The sequence below is a fragment of the Elephantulus edwardii genome, unplaced genomic scaffold, assembly GCF_000299155.1.
Source record: "Elephantulus edwardii isolate Elephantulus edwardi_28Jun2011 unplaced genomic scaffold, EleEdw1.0 scaffold00034, whole genome shotgun sequence".
NCBI lineage: Eukaryota > Metazoa > Chordata > Mammalia > Macroscelidea > Macroscelididae > Elephantulus > Elephantulus edwardii.
Genome location: NW_006399784.1, coordinates 296485 through 311002, shown reverse-complemented (window position 1 = coordinate 311002; position 14518 = coordinate 296485). Strand labels below are relative to the sequence as shown.

At 34.9% G+C, this 14518-nt stretch overlaps 1 protein-coding gene across 1 annotated transcript in view; it reads left to right on the top strand.

Moving 5' to 3' along the window:
- Positions 1-14518, top strand: part of GBE1 (glucan (1,4-alpha-), branching enzyme 1) — a 480806-nt gene that overhangs the window by 214660 nt on the left and 251628 nt on the right. The window lies entirely within an intron of this gene.

Sequence of the window (14518 nt, the reverse complement as noted above, 5' to 3'; positions counted from 1 at the left end):
TCTAAATTGTTTGTACTATTGAGTTGCCTGTGACTCATAGTGATCCTATGTACAACAGCACTGAATCCTGCCCCAAACTGAGCCAGTCTCACTGATTGACTCTGACACACCTACCCTTATTGCCACAGTTACTGTATCAATCCATCTCATCCAGGTCTCCCTCCCCTCAGTTGTCCCTCCACCCTTCCAAGAATGATGGCCTTCTCTGAGGACTCGTCCCTCATGACCATGTACCCAAAGTATGTGAGAAGGAGTTTTAAAATCCTAGCCTCCAAGGAGAAACTTGGTTTCACCCTCTCTGAGATGGATTTGTTTTTTTCAATGTCCATGGTATGCTCAAGACTCTCTTTTCCAGCACCAAAACTCAAAGGTGTCAATTCTTCTGTCATCCTTAAGTTACGTATAATTGTTTTGAAGGATTTTGTCTACACTTAATAATGACATAATCAATAGTAAAGCCTTAGTTGACAGTATTAACTTTTCAGATAAATATTAATTCTCATGAAATTTATATATTAATCGAGTAGATCAATTTGTCCTAGGATTGGACAGTGTTTTGATCTGTTTTACAGAGTATTAGTATGTGATAGAATGGCCTCAAAGATACTTAATCAAAACAAAATGTTAGCTCTTATTTCAGCTGTAAATTAGTAATTTATTTACAATTTATAATTTGATTTATATTAAAGTAACAAACTGGAATATATCATGGATGGGAGAAAGCATTTTAGAGCAATAATGTATTGAAAGGAGATTCTTCTAAAATTAAAATAATTTTGAAATTATCATTTTTTTTAAAAAAATCCTGTATACACGTCTTGTTTTCAGTAGAGCTATGTTGCTGATGCTCATTTTTATCCCATCTATATGTCACAACCTGTCATCATTTATAATCTCTGATTCAAGTGCCATCATCAAAGTTACCAGAATTAAATCTTTCACTCGGAGTAATACCAGAAATCCTGACTGTGCTATTTCATTACCTGCTATGAATAAATTTCCAATCAGGAGCTGCCCATGTTTTAATTTTCTGTCTACTCGGCTGAACTGCCTTCTAACTCTGCTAAATTACTAATGACAGTTCATAACAGATTTTGGGTTGTCCTTACTTTAGTTAGTAAAGAGCACTTTTTGATAAATCTGTCATCTAAAAGTTTCTAAAAATTTCAGAGTTACAAATAATGGATATAATGTAGTGATCACAGTTTTAAAATTCCGTTTAGACACACACACACACACACACACACACACACACACACACACACACTTACACTATAAATGCAATTAATAAACAATCGGGCTACAGATATGTTGAGCTTCCAAATAATTATGCCTTTTTAAAATTATTGACTCAAAAAATAAATACAATTATTGACTCCTTACGTAGGCGTTTTTTCTTTTCTAATTATCTCATTTAGAAGAGGTAAGTTGTGTCAAAGGAAGTAACATACTATTATTGTAGCCCCAAACCTTGTATGTTTGTTGAAAATTTGCCTTTATAGTTTTTGGTGATAATTTTCTATTCTATCATTTTAATAGGCCCTTTCAGATACACACACAATCTACTTACAATTCTATTTCATTTACACACTAGCCAAAATGAGTAATTTTATTGCTCGATTTAGTTTGTTGAAAATATTTCACAGTAATTTAAACCTTGAAATCTAGTGTCATAAAGGATCAAAATAACAAATATTTCCTATTCATTTATTTTAAAGTAATATGTTATTGTCAGAATGAAGACATAACATAGATAAATACCTTTAACAATAAGAACCAAACAGAAGTAATATATTTTCTGATATAAAATTCCATCTCATTACAGTTGAATTGGAATCCACTCATATTCTACCCTATTTGAGTTTGGTAGTCTATGAGTTGCACAGAAGACTGCACTTCTGTCTCCTACAGAAGTGATGGTGGATTTAGACTGTGAGAGAAGTGCCAGTAGAGCTCTCTCATGATTCATAATATAATAAAATGATCCTACTGAGTAAAGACCTCCTTTAGTAGACTATGTATATACTAAGAGTATTCCTGAGGGTGTAGTCTATAAGAGGTTACACTGCTGTCCAAAAGGACTTGCTTCTCTAGCTGTTCCCATCCTCCAGAAGCTCCTTAGAAGAAGGATGAATGACCTCTTCCATGAGATATACAACATAGGAAATCCAATGCAGGGTGTTCTATTTGTCAGTTCTGACTTTAAAACAATGTGCTTCTTTGTTTATTTTTTAAGTAACCTAAAGGATTATTAACATATGAGTGTAAAAGAGTATCCAACCCAGTGTAAAAGAGTATCCAACCCAAACAAACACATTGTTTGTCCATGAAACTTTTAATGTTGCTGTGGAGCTAAGAAAATTTTGTTAAAGCTTGCAGACTATGACATTTTAAGGAGAAAGGCTTCAGAATTAAATTCCAATATCAGTCAGTAAATCCCATTGCAAACTATATTCTCCAATATTGCAACCATTCTCACATTGTTTTGCATTATTCTTTCCCGTAGTAAAATAAATTAACTACCCTGTAATGGCTTTACCTAATCTTTTAAGTGCTATTGTCAAGTTAATTCCTTATTAAAAGATATTAAGAGAACAGAATGCTTAAAGAAGGCATTCTTCAGTAATAAAATGGAACTCTTCTTTGGCTTGACGAAGACTGCTGGTGATATTTGTAGTTTAAGTTTTAAAGATTATCTCAGGGAAGATATTCAAGGGTTCATCTAAGCTAAATGGCTCAGGAAGTACAAAAACATTGAAATTCTAGTCTAGACATTTTCCTACTCTTGAGCAGGATTCTTCAGTAGAAACTCTGACCAAATGATCAATGATAGCAGTCTGTCAGCAGAACTTATTTTAGATTTACTATGCTCTAATACAAAATATTGGAAGTTTTGGCTTTGTGGGTTTTTTTTGTTGTTTTTGTTTGTTTGTGTTTTTGCCTTGAAAGAAGTAGACTAAACTTTTTAAGCAAGTAATTTTTATCAATTTGGAGAGCTCTGTTGGACTAGTGTGTAATCAGTTGTATTACTGATCCCAGCATAGGGGGTTAGATGTCACTAGCTTCTGCAAGACAAAAATGGGCAATCCCCTCCCATTCTATTTCAGAAGTACCATATGATAAAGAGCCAGTCATAATGAAGAATAAGGTACGCTTCAGAAATTGATGGGATACTGACTGACTTATGCTCACTGACCCTCAACCAAGGGGATTAACACAGTGACTGAAGCAATGAGTTCAAGTGTGTAAGAGATTGTGATGTTGCCACAGGACAAGTTTCAGATCTATTATTTATAGGGTCACTGTAGCCATACTTGACTCAATAGCACCTGATTATGATGATAATAAATAACTAGCAATCATAGCCCTGGATATCACCAGTCTGTGCGAGGAAATTTGAAGAACATCCTGATCAACTAACTGGTTAAGAGCCATATGTATTCTCATTTCCAAAGAATATACTTCAACAGGACTTTGAAATTATGAAACATTGTCATTAATATCACATATAAGCCAAATATTGCTGAAGATCATCCAAAAAAACTAGCTAGAACTGTACATTGACAGGGAATTATCGTAAATTCAAGTTGGGTTTAGAAGAAGCTATGCACCAGAGAGTTGTATCAGAGAGTTGGACAATGACCAAGGAGGATAGAAGGAGAATTGATGCCTTTGAGCTGTGGTGCTGGAGAAGAGTATTGAGAATATCATGGACTGCTAGGAAAACAAACAGATTTGTCCTGGAAAGGGTTAAACCAGGTGGCTCCTTGGAGGCAAGGATTCTGAGGCTCCGTCTAACTTACTTTGGACATGTTGTGAGGAGAGACCGGTCCTTGGAGAGGGACATCATGCTTGGGAGGGTGGAGGGACGGTGCAGGAGAGGAAGGCCCTCTATGAGGTGGATTGATTCAGTGACTGGGATAATTGGGATGGGAGTGTCGGAGACAGTGTGATTGGCACAGGACAGAGTGGAGTTTAGGGCTGTTGTACATAGGGTCGCTATGAGTCACAAGCGACTCAACGGCAATAATAACAACAACATGCACCAGAAATATAATGGATAATGTCAGATAAATCTTAGCTGAAAACAAATAATGTCAGAAGAATTTCTATTTGTACTTTATTGAATGTAAAGGCATTTGACTGTGTGGATCATAACAAATTATGGTTAACATTGAGAAGAATGGGAATCCCACAAGACTTTCTTATTTTCATAAGAAACCTATACCTAAACTAAGAAGCTGTTGTATGAACAAAGCAAGGGAACAGCACGTCATTTAAAATCAAGAAAGGTGTTCATCAAAGCTGTATTCTTCCTCTGTTTCTATTCTGAAATTTGCTGATTTAAGAAGTTCAACTCTGAAGAAGAATGTAGCATCAGGATTGAAGGAAGTCTCATCAACGACCTACATTATACAGATGACAAAACCTTTCTTGCTGAAAGTGAGGAGGACTGGAAATGCTTTCTGCTGAATGTCAGACCATTGCCTTCAGTACAGATTACATCTTAACCTCAAGAAAACAAAAATTCTTACCACTGGATCAATAGACAACATCATGATAGATGGAGAAAGGATAAACTGTCAACAACTTCATCTTATGTGGGTCCACAGTCAGTCAACACACTTGGTTCCAGCAATCAGGAGTTGAGATGTATTGCATTGGGCAAGCCTCTGTCAGTGACCTCTCCAAATTACTGAAAAGCAGTAGTGTCAGTTTGAAGACTAAGATGTGTCTGATTCAGGCCATGGTCTTTTCAGTCACTTGATATACATCTGAGAACTGGACAATGAATAAGGATATGAGAAGAAGAATTGATACCTTTAAACTGTGGTGATATCATGGACAGCCAAAACAACAAACAAGTATGTATGCCTTGGAGAAAGTGCAGCCAGAATATTTCTTGGAGGTAAAGATGGCACAGAGTTTCGTTTCACAAACTTTTAGCATGGTACAAGGGAGGCTATTCCTTTGAAAGAGAAATCATGCTTGGAAAGGTGGAGAGTCTATGAAGGGAAGGAAGACCTTCAATGAAATAGGTTAACCCAGTGGCTGTTGCAGTGGGCTCAGTAATTTAGAAATGATGACGATGGTATAGGATAGGATGGGATTCAGGTATTTTGTTCATAGGGTTGTTCTGAGTCATATTCACCTTGAAAGCACCTAACAACAACAAAAGCATTATTTTTTAAATAATAAACTTATATTTAACTCTGTAACTGTACACATCCTAGACTTACCTTCATTTTAACAGTGTAATGTAGTCCTGAAGGATACTAATGCCATTTTAGGCTAGAACTGAGGCTATTGAGTATTGGAATGTTGTTGTTGTTGTTGTGTACCATCAAGGCTAAACTGACCCATAGCTGACCCTCTGGTGGGTTTTCAGAGGCAGTAAATTGCACAGGAGAAGATTGCCCATCCTCCCACAGAGCAGTTGGTGGATTCGAACCATGTACCTTCAGGTTTGCAGCACAGCTTCTTGCCTCTAGGCCACTAGTTCTACAGTATTGACATATTAGTAAGAGTAAATCATCATTACCACCCATTCTGTATTTTTGCCATAATACTTTCTTTTAGATTTACAGTATTCAAAGCAAACAGATTCCATAATGGAACACAGATATTATTGAATTTTAATAATTTAGTCTTTGGAAAATAAAATATGCTTTGAAAAATATGTGTTGTTTGTGTTGTTATTCGTACCATTAGTTGTACAATTGAGTTGAAACCAACTTATTATAGCTGACCTGCCAGCTATTTTTCAGAGACAGTTCTTCACATGGGAGCAGATTGTCCATCCTACTCTCATGGAGCAGCTAGTGGATTTGAACCACATGGCTTTGGGTTGGCAGTGTAATTCCTTATTGCTAGGTCTCCAGAGTTCCTTGTAGTTAACATATTCTCAAAAAACAAATCTATTAGTATATTATAGGCTTAAAAACTAATTTTACTTATTGACTTATCATTAAATGTATTATAAAAATGGAACTTCTCTCATAAATTTTATGTTTATGTTAACAAAAATATTCTTGTTTAAATATACTGGTCATTTACTCTAACAAAATATTTTATTTATAGTATTCATCCCCTTATACAAATAAACCTTTTTTTACTTTTAGAATAACCATTTTTGTAATGAATATTTTCTTAGGAGAATCTTCAAAAATTATCACAATTAGTTATGAGTATTTTATTTCAAAGCTTTTATGTAGGCACCTCTGGTGGCCTAGTGGCAAGAAGCTGCAGTGTAATCCCGAGAGCATGTGGTTAAAATCCATCAGCTGCTCCACCGAAGAAAATGGGCAATCACTTCACACATGATTAATTGCCTCTGAAAACCTACTGTAGAGTCAGCTTTCTAGGGTTTGGTTCTGACTCGATGGCACACAACAGCAGCAACAGTATAGGATATGTCAAATTTATATGAAAGTAGAGAGACTACTATAGTGAAACACTATATACAGCTTTCAACACCTCAGTTTCATTGATCTAGGATTTTACTTTTTATTTTTATTAGACTTATCTAAATATAATTGACATATAATAAATAACATACATGTATTAAGCTGTTATATGTATGTGTCCATAAATCTATCACTGAAGTCAATAAAATATATGAATACACCGAGTAATTTCCTTGTACGACTTTATAACCTCTTCCACATTTCTTTCCCTGCCTTTTCATATAATCATGATTGACTTATAATCATACAGATTAGTTCTCTCTTTTTCTAGATTTTTATAGAACTGCAGTTATATGGAATGCATTCATTGAGATAGGAATAAGGGAGCTCGGGTGGCATAGGCCATAGAATTTCACTGGAAACCCCAAAACTTCTCCTTTGTGGTTATTTGAACTCCAGTGGCTCTCAAATTAAAAGTGGGCAGTCTTCTTCTGTTGTGATTTACAACTTTAGAAATTGGATGGAGGATCCCTGTGAGTCAGAACCAACTTGATAGTGATGAGTAAATGATCAATACTGTTCTTGGTATTAAGTAGCATTGAGTTGACTGTGACTCACCATGACCTTATGAACAACAGATCTGAACTTAAGCCTCTCCTGTGCTATCCTTCTAATCTCCATCAAATTTCACAATTTAATAATAATAATAATAATAATGACGATGATGATGCTCTCAAGTCCTTCCCAATTATATAAAATTTCACAATCTTTCTGAAATAAAATTTCACCGCCTTTCTAATGACTCCAGTCATTCTGAGATAAAATTTCACAAGTCTTCAGAGTGTCATAAAGAATACCCTGAAGTATTTTGGGCAGTCCATTCAGTACTCTTTGCCAAGACCACAACTCAGAAATGTAAATTCTTCTTGGGGTCACTAGTGTACTAATTTTATTGTCTAGTAGCATTCCATTATATGAACAAGCCACAGTTTCTTTATTCATCAAGATGATGAAAATTTAAAACATTTTCATTATTTGGCTCTTATAAATTAAGTTCCTGTGGATATTTCAAACAAGTGTTTAAAGTACATACTTTCCATTCTATGTGGAACGTATCTTCAAGTGAAATATTTAAATCATTTAGTAGATGCATGTTTAGCAGACTGCTTTTCTAAACCTCTGTATCATTTTGCATTCTTATTGTCTAGTCAGTGAGTATTCCAGTTCTCCACATCTACTATAATTGAGGAGGTGAGAGATTTTTTTTTATAAAAATTCTATTTAATACTTTGATGGTGTGTCATTGTTTTAACATGAATTACCCTCATGCTTAACTTTGTTGGACTTATTCTCGTGTGCTTACATGCTATCAGATAACTGTTGAATATATTCTCATGTGCATACACACTATTAGATAACTTATTTTTTGAAATGTCTGTCTTAGTCCAGCACAGTGTAAAAATAGAGGTTTTTTTCCTCATTATTGATCATTGAGTTATTTAAATATATTGTAAATGCTTGTTCTGGCTGCAAAATTACCATTCCAAAATAAATCTAAATGAACAGAGAGAATCGATGATTGTTGTTGTTGTTGTTGTTAAGTGCCAGCAAGTTGCAGGTGACTGACTCATATCGACCCTATGAAGAAGAGTCCTTGATGCTGAATCAATGATAGTGATTATTAAATTATAAAATTTCTTTTTAATCTTTATCATCGGTCTGTCAAGTAAAGAGATCTGAACTTTAACCAGATCTTGGTTTTCAAAATTTATTTTAAAATTACTGCGTTTTAAAAATGATTTTGTTTCTTTTATACTGGTTTACTTACAAACTTTGTATGCATGGTTTTTCACACTGGATCTTTCCCATTTCCTTTACTCACTCCTCCGTTTACTCATGAAAAGTGTGTGACCTTATGATTAAATTCCCCCACCCCCTAGCCATCCTCACCCCTCACCTTCTACCCTCCTCCACTCTGTTCCTCAGACATCTTCTACAATAATGATCTTATACACCATTTCTCTTTATAAGACTGAGTAAGTTAACTTAGCATAATGCTCTCCAATCCTTCCCAAGGAGGTAGTAATTTACAAACTCGTTGCTCCTGCATGCTGTGTAGTATTCCACTGTGTGAATATACCATAATTTTTCAATCCATTCATTTGTGGTTGGACATTTGGGCTGTTTCTGTGTTTGAAACGGTGAATAATGCTGCTATGGATTGTGCGTTAATTCTCATTTTCTCAAGGTATATTCCAAGCAGTGGAATAGCTGAGTCATATGGAATTTTTATATTCAGATTTCTGAGGAAACACCAAGCTGCCTTCCAGAGTTGTACCATTTTAAAATCCCACCAACAGTGTCTAAAAGTTCCTACCTTGCCACATCTTCTCAACATTTGTTACTTGCTGTCCTGTTAAACTTTGTCCCTGCTACTGGACTGAGATGGTATCTCATTGTGGTTTTGATTTACATTTATCTTAGTGCCAGTGATTTTAAGCATTTTTTCATGTGTCTGTTGGCCATCCAAGTATTTTTCCCTGTGAAAAGTCTTCCCATGTCTTTTGACCATTTTGTAATTGTGTTATCAGTCTTTTTCTTGTGGAGACCCTGTAAGATTCTGTAAAATTTTGGTATGAGTCCCTTATCTGAAATGGTGTTGTCAAATGGTTTTGTTTGTTTGTTTGTTTTCCCCCAGGCAGTACGTTTTCTTTTTACTCAGTTGGAGAATGTTTTTGATGCATACAAGGATTTAATCTTTAGACGATCCCATTTATCAATTTTATCCTCTCCATATTTTACATTTCTGGGTTGTATTTGGCACTCTCTGTATACCACAGACTAAGTCATCTAAGCTTGATCCCAGTTTCTCTCTTATGAACTTTATGGGTTTTTTGTGTTACTCCCTAGTCTCAAATCTATCTTAAATTGATTTTTGTGAATGGTGTGAGATGTGGGTCCTATTTCAGCTTTCTGTGGTTAGCAGTTAAGTTTTCCCAACACCATTTGTTGAAGAGGTTGTTATTTCCCCATCTGATAGCTTTTCTGTTCCATTGGTCTATATGCCTGTTCTTGTACTAGTACTATATTGTTTTGGTTACTACCACTATGTTGTAGGTTTTGAGGTCAGGGAGTGCTATGCCTCCCACTTCATTTTTGTTTCCCAGAAGCATTTTGCTTATTCAAGGTCTTTTCCTCTCCAAATAAATTTGACAATTTCCTTTCCAATCTCCTTGAAAAATGAATTTGGTATCTATATTGGAATTGTGTTGAACAAGTAGATTGTTTTTGGTAGGATTGTCATTTCATTGTATTGAAGTTTTATATCCATAAACAGGGCACATTTCCCCATTTATTTTGGTCTTTTATTGTATCTTACAGAAATGTTCTGTAGTTTTCTTTGTGCAGGGCTCTTGTGTATCTAGTTAGGTTCACTCCCAAGTATCTCAATTTGTGGTTGGCTGTTGTAAATGGTATTGCTTTCTATTGGTTTTTTCCTCTGAGTTCTCTTTATTACTGTCGTTCTTGTTGCTAAGTACCATTGAGTTGTAGATGAGTCATAGTGACCCTATTAATGAAAGACCTGAACACTTGTATAACTTTCATCATTTCTCTATGTTCATAGAGTTTCTAGAGGCAAGCAATTTAGGAAGTGGTTACTATAGAGGAATAAAATTACTTTTAAAACTATGTGTATATTTATTTGTATAATTGTATAATGCTTATACTACTAAATTAGTACATCTATGCATATAATATGCAAAGAAGTATATATTTATAGAGATTGGTTGAAATATTTTTCTCTATAGGGTAAAATAATAAAAATTTACCACATATTAAATTTTACCATGGCTTTAATAGTATTCACATTATAGATTTTTATAAAAAACATTTAAAATATATTTATAAATTTATTGATTTCTTTATTTAGCAAATATATTCAGCATCTACCATGTATCAGCTGAATGCTGTAAGACGGGCACTCTTGATTTTTGGTGAGGGCCAAAGGGAATGTTTGGGAATGATTGTGAAATGAATGACCTCATAGAGGGCCATTGGATTTAAATTTCGGTTGGAGAGAGGGGAAGCAGCTGAATGTTTTAAGGTGTGTGCACTTAGTTTTTGGTGAAAAACAATGGGAATATTTGTTTGGGAATGGTTGTAGAATGAATGACCTCATGGAGGACTCTTGGATTTAAAATGTGATTGGGGCTGAGAGCCACAGGCCCTCAGGCCTACTTTTGTTATATTTTGGAGGAACAGTCTTCCGTATCATATAAAACTCTTTTGTCAATTTGTTGTACTGAAGTAATCTGAGTTTGCTGTGATGCGGAACCTTGTGCCGGTTGAGCGCGAAATGACATAATGGTTGACCATGGTGGACAGTGTTTGGTGGAGCTCCCAGTTTAAGATAGGTTTGAAAGCAGGTGTGGCATCCACTTCCTAAACCACATGCCTATGGAAACTTTACGAACTTTGATAAATGTCGATAGTTTTATAGAAAGACTTCATGTCTTTTGTTCATAGGGTTTCTATGAGTCATGATCAGCTTGGCAGTAATCAACAACATGCATCATTTCTTTAAAGAGATGACATTTTTCATTTGTAAAGGTAATTCAAAATCCTAACATAAGAAATACGTTTAGAACATGTGCTATGTTTTAGAGTATCTTTAGAATATTAACTACTTGATTTGAAATAATGCGAAATTACTATGTATTACTTATTATTTAATTAAAAATTCATTTATATTGGGTAATGAAAATATTTGGGATGTTGTTGTTAAGTGCAATCAAGTCAAGTATGACTCATAACAATTCTATGAACAAAATATCTCAAGACTGTTTTATCCTACACCATCCTCCAATTGTTACAGTCACTGTGTAAATCCACCTAGTTGAGGATCTTCCTCTCCTTCACTGACTCTCTACCCTTCCCGGCATCATGGCCTTCTCCTAGGAACAGCCCCTCCTAACAACATGCCCAAAGTAGGTGAGGTGATTTAACAAACTCCCAAAATGAGGTAGACACTTAGGAAAAGAACATAAACATTAAAAACAAAAACAAGTAAACAAAAACTTATAAATTTCCCATCTTAAAATATTGTGCTGTAAGATGGTAGCACCTTTCAAGAAAACTTTGTGACCCTTAAGAGATATCACTGTTGGTATGCATAGTTTCCTCTCTCGCTTGCTCTCTTTGCTTTTTGATTTTTCTTTCTAGTTCAAAGCAGAAGTTTATTTCATTTTGATGGGGGAAAACAGTTAATCTACTACCCTTTCAAAAAAGCAGAGTTAGCTTTGGAATTCAGACAGACTAATTCTCTTGTAAAAGAGATTAAGAATGTTGCTATATCAATCTAATCTGTCTGGATTTTAGTTTGAATTGTAGAAATATAACTTCTCTTAGGGTTTATGAGATTATTCAGTCTAGCATAAAGATTTCTATTGATGCAGAGCACTGCATTGAGGCTAGGATTTATAGTCTTTGTTTAAACTTTGTTCATGCTATTATCTACCTTGGTTATTCCCCACATGTCTAAAATTAAGGTGCGAGGGGATATCGTAAAAGTATCTTGAGTATTGAGATCTTAACTCACCTATAACATTCACCTTTCCAAATCCAAGCTTACTTTAAAGTAGGACAGTTCTACTTGATGATTTACCTTAAATCTAAAAATACTTTGAATTTTTCTAAGGAAAGCTTAATTAACTTATGACTAAGGTGCATAGTTGTGGAATGGTTTTAAAGTTCTTATTCAAGTGATTATCCATCTAAGTCCTGGAATTACTTAGGGTCTATAATAATAATGATATCTGGGTTTTGTTTATGACCTTTTAAAACAAGGAGGTGAATAGTGGGAGAAAATCAATTTTTCTGTTTTTATCTATTTGAAACAAAACAACTTTTTAAAGCATGACTATTTTCTAGAGTCTGGACTAGCAGCTTTGAAATTATGAAGAGATTGCTCATGGATTACTCAATTAATTATTTCTGTTTTGAGCTGCAAATAACCCATATATGTTGAGCTAATTGCTTTTAGGAAATACAATAATGTTTTATAATATCGAAAGAAGCATATTTATACATAATATAAAACTCATTTTTGAATGTTTTTAAAAATTATTTTAGAACAGTAATATAAGGCATATTTTTCTTCAATTTCCAAATTTCCCCACAATTTTGTAGACTAAAACCCCTATTTGGCTGTACCTTGGATCTTCAGTTTTTTTTTTTTCTCTTTCCCCCCGTGCAAGAAAAATCTTCTAGTTTAAAGTGTCTAAGGATTAGACACTTGCCCACATAGACTTTGGAAATTCTGTCTACTAAAAGTATCAGAACAACTTGGAGGCATTTTAGCTTCAACTATTCTGTTTACCAAAATCCTGGTGAACAAGTTTTAATTTTCAACTATATTTTCTTCTAAAAAAAGGATGAGAGTATATTTATTGTAAGTCATGCAGAGGGCAAAGAAAGAAAAAGATGTTGCATTGAGTTGGAAAAATTAAAGAAGGCTTCATGAGCTGGATACTCTCGTAGATGCATTTGAAGGATGGCCATCTGAAGTTTGGAAACATAAGACATAGCAATCTCAAAATGTAGTAAAACATAGAAGGAATGAAACGGGGTTTTATATACAGAGTACAATATTTCTTTAATTGATATACATAGAGATAGAGATAGATATGGATACACACACACACACACATATATTTTTCTTGATTTAGTCGATATTTCAAATGATCAATTCATCAAAATGAGAATTTAATTTTATAGACAGTAAGTGGTAATTGAAACTAACATGACCAGTGTGAGTGTTTACTGGAGTTTTCTGCATGGTGTTTAGAAGTGAGAGATTGGAGAGCAGTCAATTACTCCATTTACACTGTTTTATTTTACAGTTGGAGCTAAGAGATGAATGATCATGTTAGTGCTTTAACAGCCAGAACTCCCACAGCCCATGAAAAGAGTGAATTTATGTTATCTTAGCCCTGACTTTTCTTGAACTGCATTTAAAACTGTGAATAAAAGGAAGGCCTGCAATGAGATGGATTGACAAGGTGATTGCAACAATGAGCTCAAACTTAGCAATGATTGTGGGAACAGCAAAGAACCAAGAAATAATTTGTCCTTTTATACATAAGGTCATTATGGCTGGAGCTAACTCTATAGCACCTAACAACAACATAACAAAGTCCAAACACTATTTTAGTGTCTTTGAAGGCATAGAACATTCTATTGAGCCCTTTGTTGCATTAGCTCATTTAATTTTCAAAAAACATAAATATATCCAAAAACCTCAGATTTAGGATCTTCTGAAAAATTGTACTGGACATTTTACTAATGTCAATATTGATTGCTCGATTCTGTTTTCTTCTTGAGTTACACACACACACATGGGGGGAAAGAGAGAGAGAAGGAATAAAGTTGCATATACATTAGCTTGCTCTTTTCGAGGCTTATTTTAAAGGTTCATTACTGTATCCCTGGAATTGTTGTTGTGTGCTTTTGAGTTAACTGCAACTCATAGCAACTGGGTGTATACTATCTCTGAACTCTGCCTTGTCCTGAGCCAATCTCACTGTTTCTGACATACTTACACCAATTACCTCAGTTGCTGTGTAAATCCATCTCATTCAGGATTTTCCTATATTGTGCTGTTCCTCCACCATACCATGCATGATGTCCTTCTCCAAGGACTAGTCCTTCCTAGCAACATAATCAAAGTTATGTGAGACAAAGCTTCAAAATCCTTACATTCAAGTAGCAACTTGGTTTCACCCTCTCCAGGACAGACTTGTTTTGTTCTCTTGGCAGTCCATGGTGTGTTCAGTACTTTTCTCTACAACCACAGCTTAAAGGCAGTGATTCTTTTTCTGTCATCCTTAGCCATTGTCCAGCTCTCTGCATAGTAAGTAATTGCAAAGACTATAGGCTGGATGACACAATCCTGCTTGCTGAAAATGAAGAGGACCTGAAGCACCTGCTTCAGAGGGTCAAGGACTGCAGCCAACAATATGGATTGAGGCTCAATGTCAAGAAGACAAAGATTCTCACCACTGGACCAATTGGCAGCATCAGGATGGATGGTGAAGAGATTGAGATTGTAC